The following is a 14,081-nucleotide window of genomic DNA, read 5'->3' on the forward strand; positions in this document are numbered from 1 at the left end:
AGCCCGGTTTGCCCCGGGTGCGCACCTCGCGTGCACCTTCGTCGGGGTGGGCACCTTGGCTGGGTTTGCCCCGGCTGCGCTCCGAAGCGGGGTTATTGGAGCGCCGCCTCTTTTTTTGTCGGAGCGTTTGGTGGGGTTTCTCGCATTGGCTCTTCCGAGGCCCGGTTGCCACCCTGGCGCGCACGAAGTCGGAAGTAGGGTTAATTGCCCGGGTGCGCACCTTTGCCAGGGTGGGCACCTTACCTGGGCTGCGCACCAGGGCGGGCTCAAGATGGCACGCGCGTTCCGTTTTTTTCACTATCTTTCAAAACGGAAATTTTAAAATCTCCTTTTTTTTTTGCCTTTTCTGGAAATTAGTGAAGGCAGCGCATCAAAGGTGCGCACCTCGCTGCCCACCTTGGTGTGCTCTGAGGTGCGCACCCGGGAGCGCTACGAAGTGTGCTCCAAGGTGCGGCGTGCACGTTGTCGGAGCCCGGTTTGCCCCGGGTGCGCACCTCGCCTGCACCTTGGCCGGGGTGGGCACCTTGGCTGGGTTTGCCCAGGGTGCGCTCCGAAGCGGGGTTACTGGAGCGCCCCCTCTTTTTTTGTCAGAGCGTTTGGTGGGGTTTCTCGCATTGGCTCTTCCCAGGCCCGGTTGTTGGGTGCGCTCCCACCCTGGCGCGCGCGAAGTTGGAAGTTGGGTTAATTGCCCGGGCGCGCACCTTCGCCAGGGTGGGCACCTTGGTGCGCACACCTTGGCTGGGCTGCGCACCAGGGCGGGCTCAAGATGGCACCAGCATTCCCTTTTTCTCACTATCTTTCAAAATGGAAATTTTAAAATCTCGTTTTTTTTTTGCCTTTTATGGAAATTAGTGAAGGCATCGCATCAAAGGTGCGCACCTCGCTGCCCACCTTGGTGTGCTCCGAGGTGCCCACCACGGTGCGCAACGCCGGTGCGAACCCGGGAGCGCCCCGATGTGTGCTCCAAGGTGCGGCGTGCACGAAGTCGGACCCCGGTTTGCCCCGGGTGCGCACCTCGCGTGCACCTTGGTGCGCACACCTTGGCTGGGTTGCGCGGCCTGGTGGGCACCATGGTGCGCACCAAGGAGCGCTCCGAAGTGTGCTCCAAGGTGCGGCGTGCACGAAGTCGGAGCCCGGTTTGCCCCGGGTACGCACCTCGCGTGCACCTTCGCCGGGGTGGGCACCTCGGCTGGGTTGCGCGCCCTGGTGCGCACCAAGGAGCGCTCCGAAGTGTGCTCCAAGGTGCGGCGTGCACGAAGTCGGAGCCCGGTTTGCCCCGGGTGCGCACCTCGCGTGCACCTTCGGCGGGGTTGCGCGCCCTGGTGGGCACCATGGTGCGCACCAAGGAGCGCTCCGAAGTGTGCTCCAAGGTGCGGCGTGCACGAAGTCGGAGCCCGGTTTGCCCCGGGTGCGCACCTCGCGTGCACCTTCGGCGGGGTTGCGCGCCCTGGTGGGCACCATGGTGCGCACCAAGGAGCGCTCCGAAGTGTGCTCCAAGGTGCGGCGTGCACGAAGTCGGAGCCCGGTTTGCCCCGGGTGCGCACCTCGCGTGCACCTTCGCCGCGGTGGGCACCATGGCGTGCACGAAGTCGGAGCCCGGTTTGCCCCGGGTGCGCACCTCGCGTGCACCTTCGCCGGGGTGGGCACCTCGGCTGGGTTGCGCGCCCTGGTGCGCACCAAGGAGCGCTCCGAAGTGTGCTCCAAGGTGCGGCGTGCACGAAGTCGGAGCCCGGTTTGCCCCGGGTGCGCACCTCGCGTGCACCTTCGCCAGGGTGGGCACCTCGGTGCGCACACCTTCTCAATGTTTTCTTGCCTTTTCTGGAAATTGGTGAAGGCAGCGCATCAAAGGTGCGCACCTCGGTGTGCTCCGAGGTGCGAACCCGAGAGCGCTCCGAGGTGCCCACGAAGTCGAAAGTCGGGTTAATTGCATTGTTTTCCCCGGGTGCGCTCCGAGGTGCGCAACATCGGCGCGCACCCAAGGAGGGCTCCGAAGTGTGCTCCAAGGTGCGCACGATGGCGTGCACCTCTGGTGCGCACGATTCGGAGCTCGGTTTGACCGGGGTGCGCACACCTTGGCTGGGTTGCGCACCTTTTGTGCGCTCCAAGGTGCGCACGAAGTCGGAGCTCGGTTTGCCCCGGGTGCGCACCTTCGCCAGGGTGCGCACCTTGATGCGCACGCCTTGGCTGGGCTGCGCACCTTGGTGGGCGCCATGGTGCGCACCTTTCGTGCGCTCCAAGGTGCGCACGAAGTCGGAGCTCGGTTTGCCCCGGGTGCGCACCTTGGTGGGCGCCATGGTGCACTCCGAGGTGCCCAAGATTGGTGCGCACCAAGGAGCGCTCCGAAGTGCGCTCCAAGGTGCGCGCGAAGTCGAAAGTTGGGTTAATTGTCCGGTTTGCCTCGGGTGCGCACCTTGCGTGCACCTTCGCCAGGGTGGGCGCCTTGGTGCGCACACCTTGGCTGGGCTGCGCACACCTTGGCACCCGCGTTTCCTTCATTTTAAATTTTTTTTTTTTACAATCTCTCAAGTGGGAAATTCTATAATCTCAACTTTTTTTGCCTTTTCAGGAAACTTTTGAATGGAGCGCATCATTGGTGCGCTCCGAAGTGTGCTCCAAAGCTCTCTCCAGCTGCGTGCACCTGCCCCGGCCGCGCACCCGGCCCCGCCCAGCTTCGCTCACCTGTCCCGGGCGTCTGGTGCGGAACCTTAGAGTAAGAAACATCACCGTGCACCTTGGCCAACGTGCGCGACTCGACCGAGCGCGCACTGGCCGAGGTGCACACCGATTTCACCTGGGTGCGCGCGCAGCACCTCGGGCGCACCGGGGTGCGCGCACAACGCCCGGGTTGCACCGTGGCCTGTGTGCTCGGGGCGCCTCGGGTGCGCGCTCGGTGTCGCCCCCGCGCGCGCGGTAGTGCGGGCAGCGCACCCCGGCCCGGCCCGGCCCCGACGAGAACGCAAACGGGCAAAAGGTTTATTCAAATAGCATTGCGATGCCCGGCGAAAAACTAAAAAAGGGTGCAACACCGGGACTTCCCGGGAGGTCACCCATCCCAGTACTACTCCGGCCCAAGCGCGCTTAACTGCGGAGTTCTGATGGGATCCGGTGCACTAACGCTGGTATGATCGCACCCGTTATGAGCTTGTCGCAGTGTGTACTTAGCAAACCGCGACCCACGTGCGAATCCACCCCGGCCACCCACCCCCGTCGAGGTGCACACCCTCCCTCGCGAAGTGCGCCCCGTTCGCCAAGTGTGAGCCCTGCCCGGGTGCGCGCACCTTGCTAGGGCGTCGGGTGTGCACCCGGCCCGGCCTACGTGCGTGCACCTGTAGGGGGCGTCGTGTGCGTGCAGTGTCCCGTCTGCAACGCGGTGCCCACACACCACCTCGGGCGCAACGACCTGCGCTCACATGTGGGCCGAGTGCACCTTGGTGCATGTTCGGGGCGCCTCGGGTGCACGCTCGATCTTGCCCCGGTGCACCAAGGCGCTCGGTTTGCCCCGGGTGCGCACTTGGTGCAAGGTGGGCACCCAAAATAGGGATCAAGCACCAAAACACAAGTTTCGGGATGCAAAATGGGACCCAAGGACCACAAATGCGTTCCAAGACCCATGATGGGTCCACGAGAACAAAAATGTGTTCCGAGACTTAATAAACAAATATTGGGTTTTAGGAGAAGAAACATGCTCTGATGCCCAAAACGAGAATCGACCCCGAAAAGGCCACAGGCCAAAAGTGGGATGCGAGACAAAAAAAAATGGGACCCGAGGACCAAAATTGGGTTCCCAGGTCGAAGACAGGGCAACCGGACAAGAAACGACCTCTAAGGCTCGAAATGAGTCCCGACGACTAAAACTTGACAAGAAGCACCCATCAGGCACCCAACTCGACACCCATGGGATGCCGACCCACCCGGGCTTCCACCTAGCACACCTTGGCACCCACCCACCCTCGCACCCAACCTCGCACCCAACTTAGCACCTTTGAACCCACATTGGCACTCACCCTGACCCTGGCACCTTGGAACCCACATTGGCACTCACCTTGACCCTGGCACCCACCTTTGCACTCACCTTGGGACCCACCCTGGCTCCCACCTCGGCACCCACCCAGACACCCACCTTGGTTCCTTGGCACCCACCTTGGATCCTTGGCACCCACCCCGACACCCACCTTGGCACGCAACTTGGCTACTTGCCACCCACCTTGGCTCCTTGACGCCCACCCCGACAACCACCCCGTGACCTACCCTGGCTAGGGTTGGTGCACACCCACCCTGGTGCCCACCTTGGCACCCACCCTATGACCCACCTTGGCACGCACCTTAGTACCCACCCCGTTACCCACCCTAGGACCCACCCCGTGACCCACCTTGGCCAGGGTGGGTGCCTTGGTGCGCACAACTTGCCTGGGCTGCACACCAGGGCGGGCTCAAGATGGCACCCGCGTTCCGTTTTTTTCACTATCTTTCAAAACGGAAATTTTAAAATCTCATTTTTTTCTTTTTTTTGCCTTTTCTGGAAATTAGTGAAGGCAGCGCATCAAAGGTGCGCAATGCTGGTGCGAACCCGGGAGCGCTCCGATGTGTGCTCCAAGGTGCGGCGTGCACGAAGTCCGAGCCCGGTTTGCCCCGGGTGCGCACCTCGCGTGCACCTTCGCCGGGGTGAGCACCTTGGCTGGGTTGCGCGCCCTGGTGCGTACCAAGGAGCGCTCTGAAGTGTGCTCCAAGGTGCGGCGTGCACGAAGTCGGAGCCCGGTTTGCCCCGGGTGTGCACCTCGAGTGCGCACCTCGCGTGCACCTTCGCTGCGGTGGGCACCTTGGCTGGGTTGCGCGCCTTGGTGGGCACCATGCAGTGCACGAAGTCGGAGCCCGGTTTGCCCCGGGCGCGCACCTCCGCCAGGGTGGGCACCTTGGTGCGCACAACTTGCCTGGGCTGCGCATCAGGAAGGGCTCAAGATGGCACCCGCGTTCCGTTTTTTTCACTATCTTTCAGAACGGAAATTTTAAAATATCGTTTTTTTTTGCCTTTTCTGGAAATTAGTGAAGGCAGCGCATCAAAGGTGCGCAACGCTGGTGCGAACCTGGGAGCGCTCCGATGTGTGCTCCAAGGTGCGGCGTGCACGAAGTCGGAGCCCGGTTTGCCTCGGGTGCGCCCTGGTGGGCACCATGGTGCGCACCAAGGAGCGCTCCGAAGTGTGCTCCAAGGTGCGGCCTGCACGAAGTCGGAGCCCGGTTTGCCCCGGGTGTGCACCTCGGGTGGGCACCTTGGTGCGCATGCCTTGCCTGGGCTGCGCACCAGGGCGGGCTCAAGATGGCACCCGCGTTCCTTTTTTTTCACTATCTTTCAAAACGGAAATTTTAAAATCTCATTTTTTTTTGCCTTTTTCTGGAAATTAGTGAAGGCAGCGCATCAAAGGTGCGCACCTCGCTGCCCACCACGGTGCGCAACGCCGGTGGGCACCCGGGAGTGCTTCGAAGTGTGCTCCAAGGTGCTGCGTGCACGTTGTCGGAGCCCGGTTTGCCCCGGGTGCGCACCTCGCGTGCACCTTCGTCGGGGTGGGCACCTTGGCTTGGTTTGCCCCGGCTGCGCTCCGAAGCGGGGTTATTGGAGCGCCGCCTCTTTTTTTGTCGGAGCGTTTGGTGGGGTTTCTCGCATTGGCTCTTCCGAGGCCCGGTTGCCACCCTGGCGCGCACGAAGTCGGAAGTAGGGTTAATTGCCCGGGTGCGCACCTTTGCCAGGGTGGCACCTTACCTGGGCTGCGCACCAGGGCGGGCTCAAGATGGCACGCGCGTTCCGTTTTTTTCACTATCTTTCAAAACGGAAATTTTAAAATCTCCTTTTTTTTTTGCCTTTTCTGGAAATTAGTGAAGGCAGCGCATCAAAGGTGCGCACCTCGCTGCCCACCTTGGTGTGCTCTGAGGTGCGCACCCGGGAGCGCTACGAAGTGTGCTCCAAGGTGCGGCGTGCACGTTGTCGGAGCCCGGTTTGCCCCGGGTGCGCACCTCGCCTGCACCTTGGCCGGGGTGGGCACCTTGGCTGGGTTTGCCCAGGGTGCGCTCCGAAGCGGGGTTACTGGAGCGCCCCCTCTTTTTTTGTCAGAGAGTTTGGTGGGGTTTCTCGCATTGGCTCTTCCCAGGCCCGGTTGTTGGGTGCGCTCCCACCCTGGCGCGCGCGAAGTTGGAAGTTGGGTTAATTGCCCGGGCGCGCACCTTCGCCAGGGTGGGCACCTTGGTGCGCAAACCTTGGCTGGGCTGCGCACCAGGGCGGGCTCAAGATGGCACCAGCATTCCCTTTTTCTCACTATCTTTCAAAACGGAAATTTTAAAATCTCGTTTTTTTTTTGCCTTTTATGGAAATTAGTGAAGGCATCGCATCAAAGGTGCGCACCTCGCTGCCCACCTTGGTGTGCTCCGAGGTGCCCACCACGGTGCGCAACGCCGGTGCGAACCCGGGAGCGCCCCGATGTGTGCTCCAAGGTGCGGCGTGCACGAAGTCGGACCCCGGTTTGCCCCGGGTGCGCACCTCGCGTGCACCTTGGTGCGCACACCTTGGCTGGGTTGCGCGGCCTGGTGGGCACCATGGTGCGCACCAAGGAGCGCTCCGAAGTGTGCTCCAAGGTGCGGCGTGCACGAAGTCGGAGCCCGGTTTGCCCCGGGTGCGCACCTTCGCCGCGGTGGGCACCATGGCGTGCACGAAGTCGGAGCCCGGTTTGCCCCGGGTGCGCACCTCGCGTGCACCTTCGCCGGGGTGGGCACCTCGGCTGGGTTGCGCGCCCTGGTGCGCACCAAGGAGCGCTCTGAAGTGTGCTCCAAGGTGCGGCGTGCACGAAGTCGGAGCCCGGTTTGCCCCGGGTGTGCACCTCGGGTGCGCACCTCGCGTGCACCTTCGCTGCGGTGGGCACCTTGGCTGGGTTGCGCGCCTTGGTGGGCACCATGCAGTGCACGAAGTCGGAGCCCGGATTGCCCTGGGCGCGCACCTCCGCCAGGGTGGGCACCTTGGTGCGCACAACTTGCCTGGGCTGCGCACCAGGAAGGGCTCAAGATGGCACCCGCGTTCCGTTTTTTTCACTATCTTTCAGAACGGAAATTTTAAAATCTCGTTTTTTTTTGCCTTTTCTGGAAATTAGTGAAGGCAGCGCATCAAAGGTGCGCAACGCTGGTGCGAACCTGGGAGCGCTCCGATGTGTGCTCCAAGGTGCGGCGTGCACGAAGTCGGACCCCGGTTTGCCCCGGGTGCGCACCTCGCGTGCACCTTGGTGCGCACACCTTGGCTGGGTTGCGCGCCCTGGTGGGCACCATGGTGCGCACCAAGGAGCGCTCCGAAGTGTGCTCCAAGGTGCGGCGTGCACGAAGTCGGAGCCCGGTTTGCCCCGGGTGCGCACCTCGCGTGCACCTTCGCCGCGGTGGGCACCATGGCGTGCACGAAGTCGGAGCCCGGTTTGCCCCGGGTGCGCACCTCGCGTGCACCTTCGCCGGGGTGGGCACCTTGGTGTGCAGACCTTGGCTGGGTTGCGCGCCCTGGTGGGCACCATGGTGCGCACCAAGGAGCGCTCCGAAGTGTGCTCCAAGGTGCGGCCTGCACGAAGTCGGAGCCCGGTTTGCCCCGGGTGTGCACCTCGGGTGGGCACCTTGGTGCGCATGCCTTGCCTGGGCTGCGCACCAGGGCGGGCTCAAGATGGCACCCGCGTTCCTTTTTTTTCACTATCTTTCAAAACGGAAATTTTAAAATCTCATTTTTTTTTGCCTTTTTCTGGAAATTAGTGAAGGCAGCGCATCAAAGGTGCGCACCTCGCTGCCCACCACGGTGCGCAACGCCGGTGGGCACCCGGGAGTGCTTCGAAGTGTGCTCCAAGGTGCTGCGTGCACGTTGTCGGAGCCCGGTTTGCCCCGGGTGCGCACCTCGCGTGCACCTTCGTCGGGGTGGGCACCTTGGCTGGGTTTGCCCCGGCTGCGCTCCGAAGCGGGGTTATTGGAGCGCCGCCTCTTTTTTTGTCGGAGCGTTTGGTGGGGTTTCTCGCATTGGCTCTTCCGAGGCCCGGTTGCCACCCTGGCGCGCACGAAGTCGGAAGTAGGGTTAATTGCCCGGGTGCGCACCTTTGCCAGGGTGGGCACCTTACCTGGGCTGCGCACCAGGGCGGGCTCAAGATGGCACGCGCGTTCCGTTTTTTTCACTATCTTTCAAAACGGAAATTTTAAAATCTCCTTTTTTTTTTGCCTTTTCTGGAAATTAGTGAAGGCAGCGCATCAAAGGTGCGCACCTCGCTGCCCACCTTGGTGTGCTCTGAGGTGCGCACCCGGGAGCGCTACGAAGTGTGCTCCAAGGTGCGGCGTGCACGTTGTCGGAGCCCGGTTTGCCCCGGGTGCGCACCTCGCCTGCACCTTGGCCGGGGTGGGCACCTTGGCTGGGTTTGCCCAGGGTGCGCTCCGAAGCGGGGTTACTGGAGCGCCCCCTCTTTTTTTGTCAGAGCGTTTGGTGGGGTTTCTCGCATTGGCTCTTCCCAGGCCCGGTTGTTGGGTGCGCTCCCACCCTGGCGTGCGCGAAGTTGGAAGTTGGATTAATTGCCCGGGCGCGCACCTTCGCCAGGGTGGGCACCTTGGTGCGCACACCTTGGCTGGGCTGCGCACCAGGGCGGGCTCAAGATGGCACCAGCATTCCCTTTTTCTCACTATCTTTCAAAACGGAAATTTTAAAATCTCGTTTTTTTTTTGCCTTTTATGGAAATTAGTGAAGGCATCGCATCAAAGGTGCGCACCTCGCTGCCCACCTTGGTGTGCTCCGAGGTGCCCACCACGGTGCGCAACGCCGGTGCGAACCCGGGAGCGCCCCGATGTGTGCTCCAAGGTGCGGCGTGCACGAAGTCGGACCCCGGTTTGCCCCGGGTGCGCACCTCGCGTGCACCTTGGTGCGCACACCTTGGCTGGGTTGCGCGGCCTGGTGGGCACCATGGTGCGCACCAAGGAGCGCTCCGAAGTGTGCTCCAAGGTGCGGCGTGCACGAAGTCGGAGCCCGGTTTGCCCCGGGTACGCACCTCGCGTGCACCTTCGCCGGGGTGGGCACCTCGGCTGGGTTGCGCGCCCTGGTGCGCACCAAGGAGCGCTCCGAAGTGTGCTCCAAGGTGCGGCGTGCACGAAGTCGGAGCCCGGTTTGCCCCGGGTGCGCACCTTCGCCGCGGTGCGCACCATGGCGTGCACGAAGTCGGAGCCCGGTTTGCCCCGGGTGCGCACCTCGCGTGCACCTTCGGCGGGGTTGCGCGCCCTGGTGGGCACCATGGTGCGCACCAAGGAGCGCTCCGAAGTGTGCTCCAAGGTGCGGCGTGCACGAAGTCGGAGCCCGGTTTGCCCCGGGTGCGCACCTCGCGTGCACCTTCGGCGGGGTTGCGCGCCCTGGTGGGCACCATGGTGCGCACCAAGGAGCGCTCCGAAGTGTGCTCCAAGGTGCGGCGTGCACGAAGTCGGAGCCCGGTTTGCCCCGGGTGCGCACCTCGCGTGCACCTTCGCCGCGGTGGGCACCATGGCGTGCACGAAGTCGGAGCCCGGTTTGCCCCGGGTGCGCACCTCGCGTGCACCTTCGCCGGGGTGGGCACCTCGGCTGGGTTGCGCGCCCTGGTGCGCACCAAGGAGCGCTCCGAAGTGTGCTCCAAGGTGCGGCGTGCACGAAGTCGGAGCCCGGTTTGCCCCGGGTGCGCACCTCGCGTGCACCTTCGCCAGGGTGGGCACCTCGGTGCGCACACCTTCTCAATGTTTTCTTGCCTTTTCTGGAAATTGGTGAAGGCAGCGCATCAAAGGTGCGCACCTCGGTGTGCTCCGAGGTGCGAACCCGAGAGCGCTCCGAGGTGCCCACGAAGTCGAAAGTCGGGTTAATTGCATTGTTTTCCCCGGGTGCGCTCCGAGGTGCGCAACATCGGCGCGCACCAAGGAGGGCTCCGAAGTGTGCTCCAAGGTGCGCACGATGGCGTGCACCTCTGGTGCGCACGATTCGGAGCTCGGTTTGACCGGGGTGCGCACACCTTGGCTGGGTTGCGCACCTTTTGTGCGCTCCAAGGTGCGCACGAAGTCGGAGCTCGGTTTGCCCCGGGTGCGCACCTTCGCCAGGGTGCGCACCTTGATGCGCACGCCTTGGCTGGGCTGCGCACCTTGGTGGGCGCCATGGTGCGCACCTTTCGTGCGCTCCAAGGTGCGCACGAAGTCGGAGCTCGGTTTGCCCCGGGTGCGCACCTTGGTGGGCGCCATGGTGCACTCCGAGGTGCCCAAGATTGGTGCGCACCAAGGAGCGCTCCGAAGTGCGCTCCAAGGTGCGCGCGAAGTCGAAAGTTGGGTTAATTGTCCGGTTTGCCTCGGGTGCGCACCTTGCGTGCACCTTCGCCAGGGTGGGCGCCTTGGTGCGCACACCTTGGCTGGGCTGCGCACACCTTGGCACCCGCGTTTCCTTCATTTTAAATTTTTTTTTTTTACAATCTCTCAAGTGGGAAATTCTATAATCTCAACTTTTTTTGCCTTTTCAGGAAACTTTTGAATGGAGCGCATCATTGGTGCGCTCCGAAGTGTGCTCCAAAGCTCTCTCCAGCTGCGTGCACCTGCCCCGGCCGCGCACCCGGCCCCGCCCAGCTTCGCTCACCTGTCCCGGGCGTCTGGTGCGGAACCTTAGAGTAAGAAACATCACCGTGCACCTTGGCCAACGTGCGCGACTCGACCGAGCGCGCACTGGCCGAGGTGCACACCGATTTCACCTGGGTGCGCGCGCAGCACCTCGGGCGCACCGGGGTGCGCGCACAACGCCCGGGTTGCACCGTGGCCTGTGTGCTCGGGGTGCCTCGGGTGCGCGCTCGGTGTCGCCCCCCGCGCGCGCGGTAGTGCGGGCAGCGCACCCCGGCCCGGCCCGGCCCCGACGAGAACGCAAACGGGCAAAAGGTTTATTCAAATAGCATTGCGACGCCCGGCGAAAAACTAAAAAAGGGTGCAACACCGGGACTTCCCGGGAGGTCACCCATCCCAGTACTACTCCGGCCCAAGCGCGCTTAACTGCGGAGTTCTGATGGGATCCGGTGCACTAATGCTGGTATGATCGCACCCGTTATGAGCTTGTCGCAGTGTGTACTTAGCAAACCGCGACCCACGTGCGAATCCACCCCGGCCACCCACCCCCGTCGAGGTGCACACCCTCCCTCGCGAAGTGCGCCCCGTTCGCCAAGTGTGAGCCCTGCCCGGGTGCGCGCACCTTGCTAGGGCGTCGGGTGTGCACCCGGCCCGGCCTACGTGCGTGCACCTGGAGGGGGCGTCGTGTGCGTGCAGTGTCCCGTCTGCAACGCGGTGCCCACACACCACCTCGGGCGCAACGACCTGCGCTCACATGTGGGCCGAGTGCACCTTGGTGCATGTTCGGGGCGCCTCGGGTGCACGCTCGATCTTGCCCCGGTGCACCAAGGCGCTCGGTTTGCCCCGGGTGCGCACTTGGTGCAAGGTGGGCACCCAAAATAGGGATCAAGCACCAAAACACAAGTTTCGGGATGCAAAATGGGACCCAAGGACCACAAATGCGTTCCAAGACCCATGATGGGTCCACGAGAACAAAAATGTGTTCCGAGACTTAATAAACAAATATTGGGTTTTAGGAGAAGAAACATGCTCTGATGCCCAAAACGAGAATCGACCCCGAAAAGGCCACAGGCCAAAAGTGGGATGCGAGACAAAAAAAAATGGGACCCGAGGACCAAAATTGGGTTCCCAGGTCGAAGACAGGGCAACCGGACAAGAAACGACCTCTAAGGCTCGAAATGAGTCCCGACGACTAAAACTTGACAAGAAGCACCCATCAGGCACCCAACTCGACACCCATGGGATGCCGACCCACCCGGGCTTCCACCTAGCACACCTTGGCACCCACCCACCCTCGCACCCAACCTCGCACCCAACTTAGCACCTTTGAACCCACATTGGCACTCACCCTGACCCTGGCACCTTGGAACCCACATTGGCACTCACCTTGACCCTGGCACCCACCTTTGCACTCACCTTGGGACCCACCCTGGCTCCCACCTCGGCACCCACCCAGACACCCACCTTGGTTCCTTGGCACCCACCTTGGATCCTTGGCACCCACCCCGACACCCACCTTGGCACGCAACTTGGCTACTTGCCACCCACCTTGGCTCCTTGACGCCCACCCCGACAACCACCCCGTGACCTACCCTGGCTAGGGTTGGTGCACACCCACCCTGGTGCCCACCTTGGCACCCACCCTATGACCCACCTTGGCACGCACCTTAGTACCCACCCCGTTACCCACCCTAGGACCCACCCCGTGACCCACCTTGGCCAGGGTGGGTGCACCCACCCTGGTGCCCACCTTGGCACCCACCCATCCTAGCACCCAGCCTGTGACCGGGCTTGGAACCCAACCTTGCACCCGCACCCGTCTTGGCCAGTGTGGGTGCGCACCCATCCTGGCACCCACGTTGTGACACACCCTTTAACCCACGCACCCTAGCACCCACGTTGGCACCCACCTTGGAACCCAACCTAGCAACTTGGCACCCACCCCGTGACCCACCTTGGCATCCACCATAGCAGTCGCCGACTTGGCACCCACCTCGGCACCCACCTTGACACTTGTGGACCCACCTTGCCACTCACCCTAGCATCGACCCATCCTAGCACCCACCCTGGCACCTTTGCACCCTAGCACTCACCCATCCTAGCACCTAACCTGTGACCCACCTTGACACTCACCCTCGCACCCACCTTGGAACCCAACCTAGCACCCACCCACCCTGACACCAACCCTAGCACCTACCCACCCTTGCACCCACCCTGTGACCCATCTTGGCACCCACCCATCCTACCACTCAACCTATCACCCACCTTCTCACCCACCTTGGCATCCACCTTAGCACCCACCCACACTGGCACCTTGGCACCCACCTCGGGCAAGGTGGGTGCACACCCACCCTGGCACCCAATTTAGAACCCACCGAGCATGTTACCCACCTTGGCACCCACATTGCAGCCCACCCTAGTACCCACCCTATGACCCACATTGGCATCCACACCCTAGCACCCAGGCACCTCGACACCCGCCTTGACACCCACCCTAGCACTGAACCTGTGACCCACCTTGGAACTCACCCTAGAACCCACCCACCCTGTGAACCACCTTGGCATCCACCTTAGCACCCACCCACCTTGGCACCCACTCTAGCACTCACCCATCCTAACACCCAACTTGTTACCCACCTTGGCACCCGCCCTCGCGTCCACCTTGAAACCCACCCTAGCACCCACCCACGCAGGAGCCCACCTTGGCACCCAACCTAACACCCACGCATCCTGGCACCCAACTTGTGACCCACCTTGGAACCCACCCTAGTACCCACCTTTGAACCCACTATATCACCAACCCACCTTGGCACCCACCCTATGACCCTCTTTGGAATCCACCCTAGCACGCACCCACCCTGGCACCCACCATGGAGCGCACCCTAGCACCCACCCACCTCGGCACGCACCTCAACACCCACCTTGGTGTGCGCACTGCGCCAACCTCTCAAAGACCCTATGTGGTGCGCTCCAAAGTGTACACCTTTGGTGCGCTCCAAGGTGCGCACCTTTGGTGCACACCGAGGTGCACACCAAAGTGTGCACCGAGGTGAGCACCAAAGTGCACTCCAGGGTGCACACCAAGGCGTGCACCTTTGGTGCGGTCAATGCAAACGAATTCGGAAGTTGGGGTCGATGTCCTAATCGCTGCTGCAGACTACACGTATGAGAATCGGACAAATAGCTTTATATAGGGGAGGTGTTGCGTTTGATGGGTCGACTCCCCTGGTTGTGTGCACTGCACCAACTTCAAAGACCCTGTCTTGTTTAAGAAGTCAAAAGTTGGGGTGGATGTCCTAATCATTGCTGCAGTCTACGCATGTATGAGAATCAGACAAATAGCTTATATAGGGGAGGTGTTGCATTCGGTGGGTTGACTCCCCTGGTTGTGCGCACTGCGCCAACCTCAAAGACCCCGCATAGCAGAAGAAGTCGGAAGTCGGATTTTGGTGAGCACCAAGGCGTGCACCTTTGGTGCGGTCAACGCA

General features: G+C 62.5%; 2 non-coding genes across 2 annotated transcripts; both read right to left on the bottom strand.

The window, feature by feature from the left end:
* Positions 1-3,014: 3,014 nt before the first annotated feature.
* LOC131864002 (5S ribosomal RNA) lies at positions 3,015-3,133 on the bottom strand. Its single transcript, XR_009362894.1, has one exon. It is a non-coding gene; the product is annotated as a 5S ribosomal RNA (ribosomal RNA).
* A 7,818-nt stretch (positions 3,134-10,951) lies between these two features.
* LOC131864018 (5S ribosomal RNA) lies at positions 10,952-11,070 on the bottom strand. The gene has a single exon (XR_009362910.1). It is a non-coding gene; the product is annotated as a 5S ribosomal RNA (ribosomal RNA).
* Between the last annotated feature and the right edge of the window lie 3,011 nt (positions 11,071-14,081).

Source organism: Cryptomeria japonica, unplaced genomic scaffold (assembly GCF_030272615.1).
Source record: "Cryptomeria japonica unplaced genomic scaffold, Sugi_1.0 HiC_scaffold_74, whole genome shotgun sequence".
NCBI classification, from domain to species: domain Eukaryota; kingdom Viridiplantae; phylum Streptophyta; class Pinopsida; order Cupressales; family Cupressaceae; genus Cryptomeria; species Cryptomeria japonica.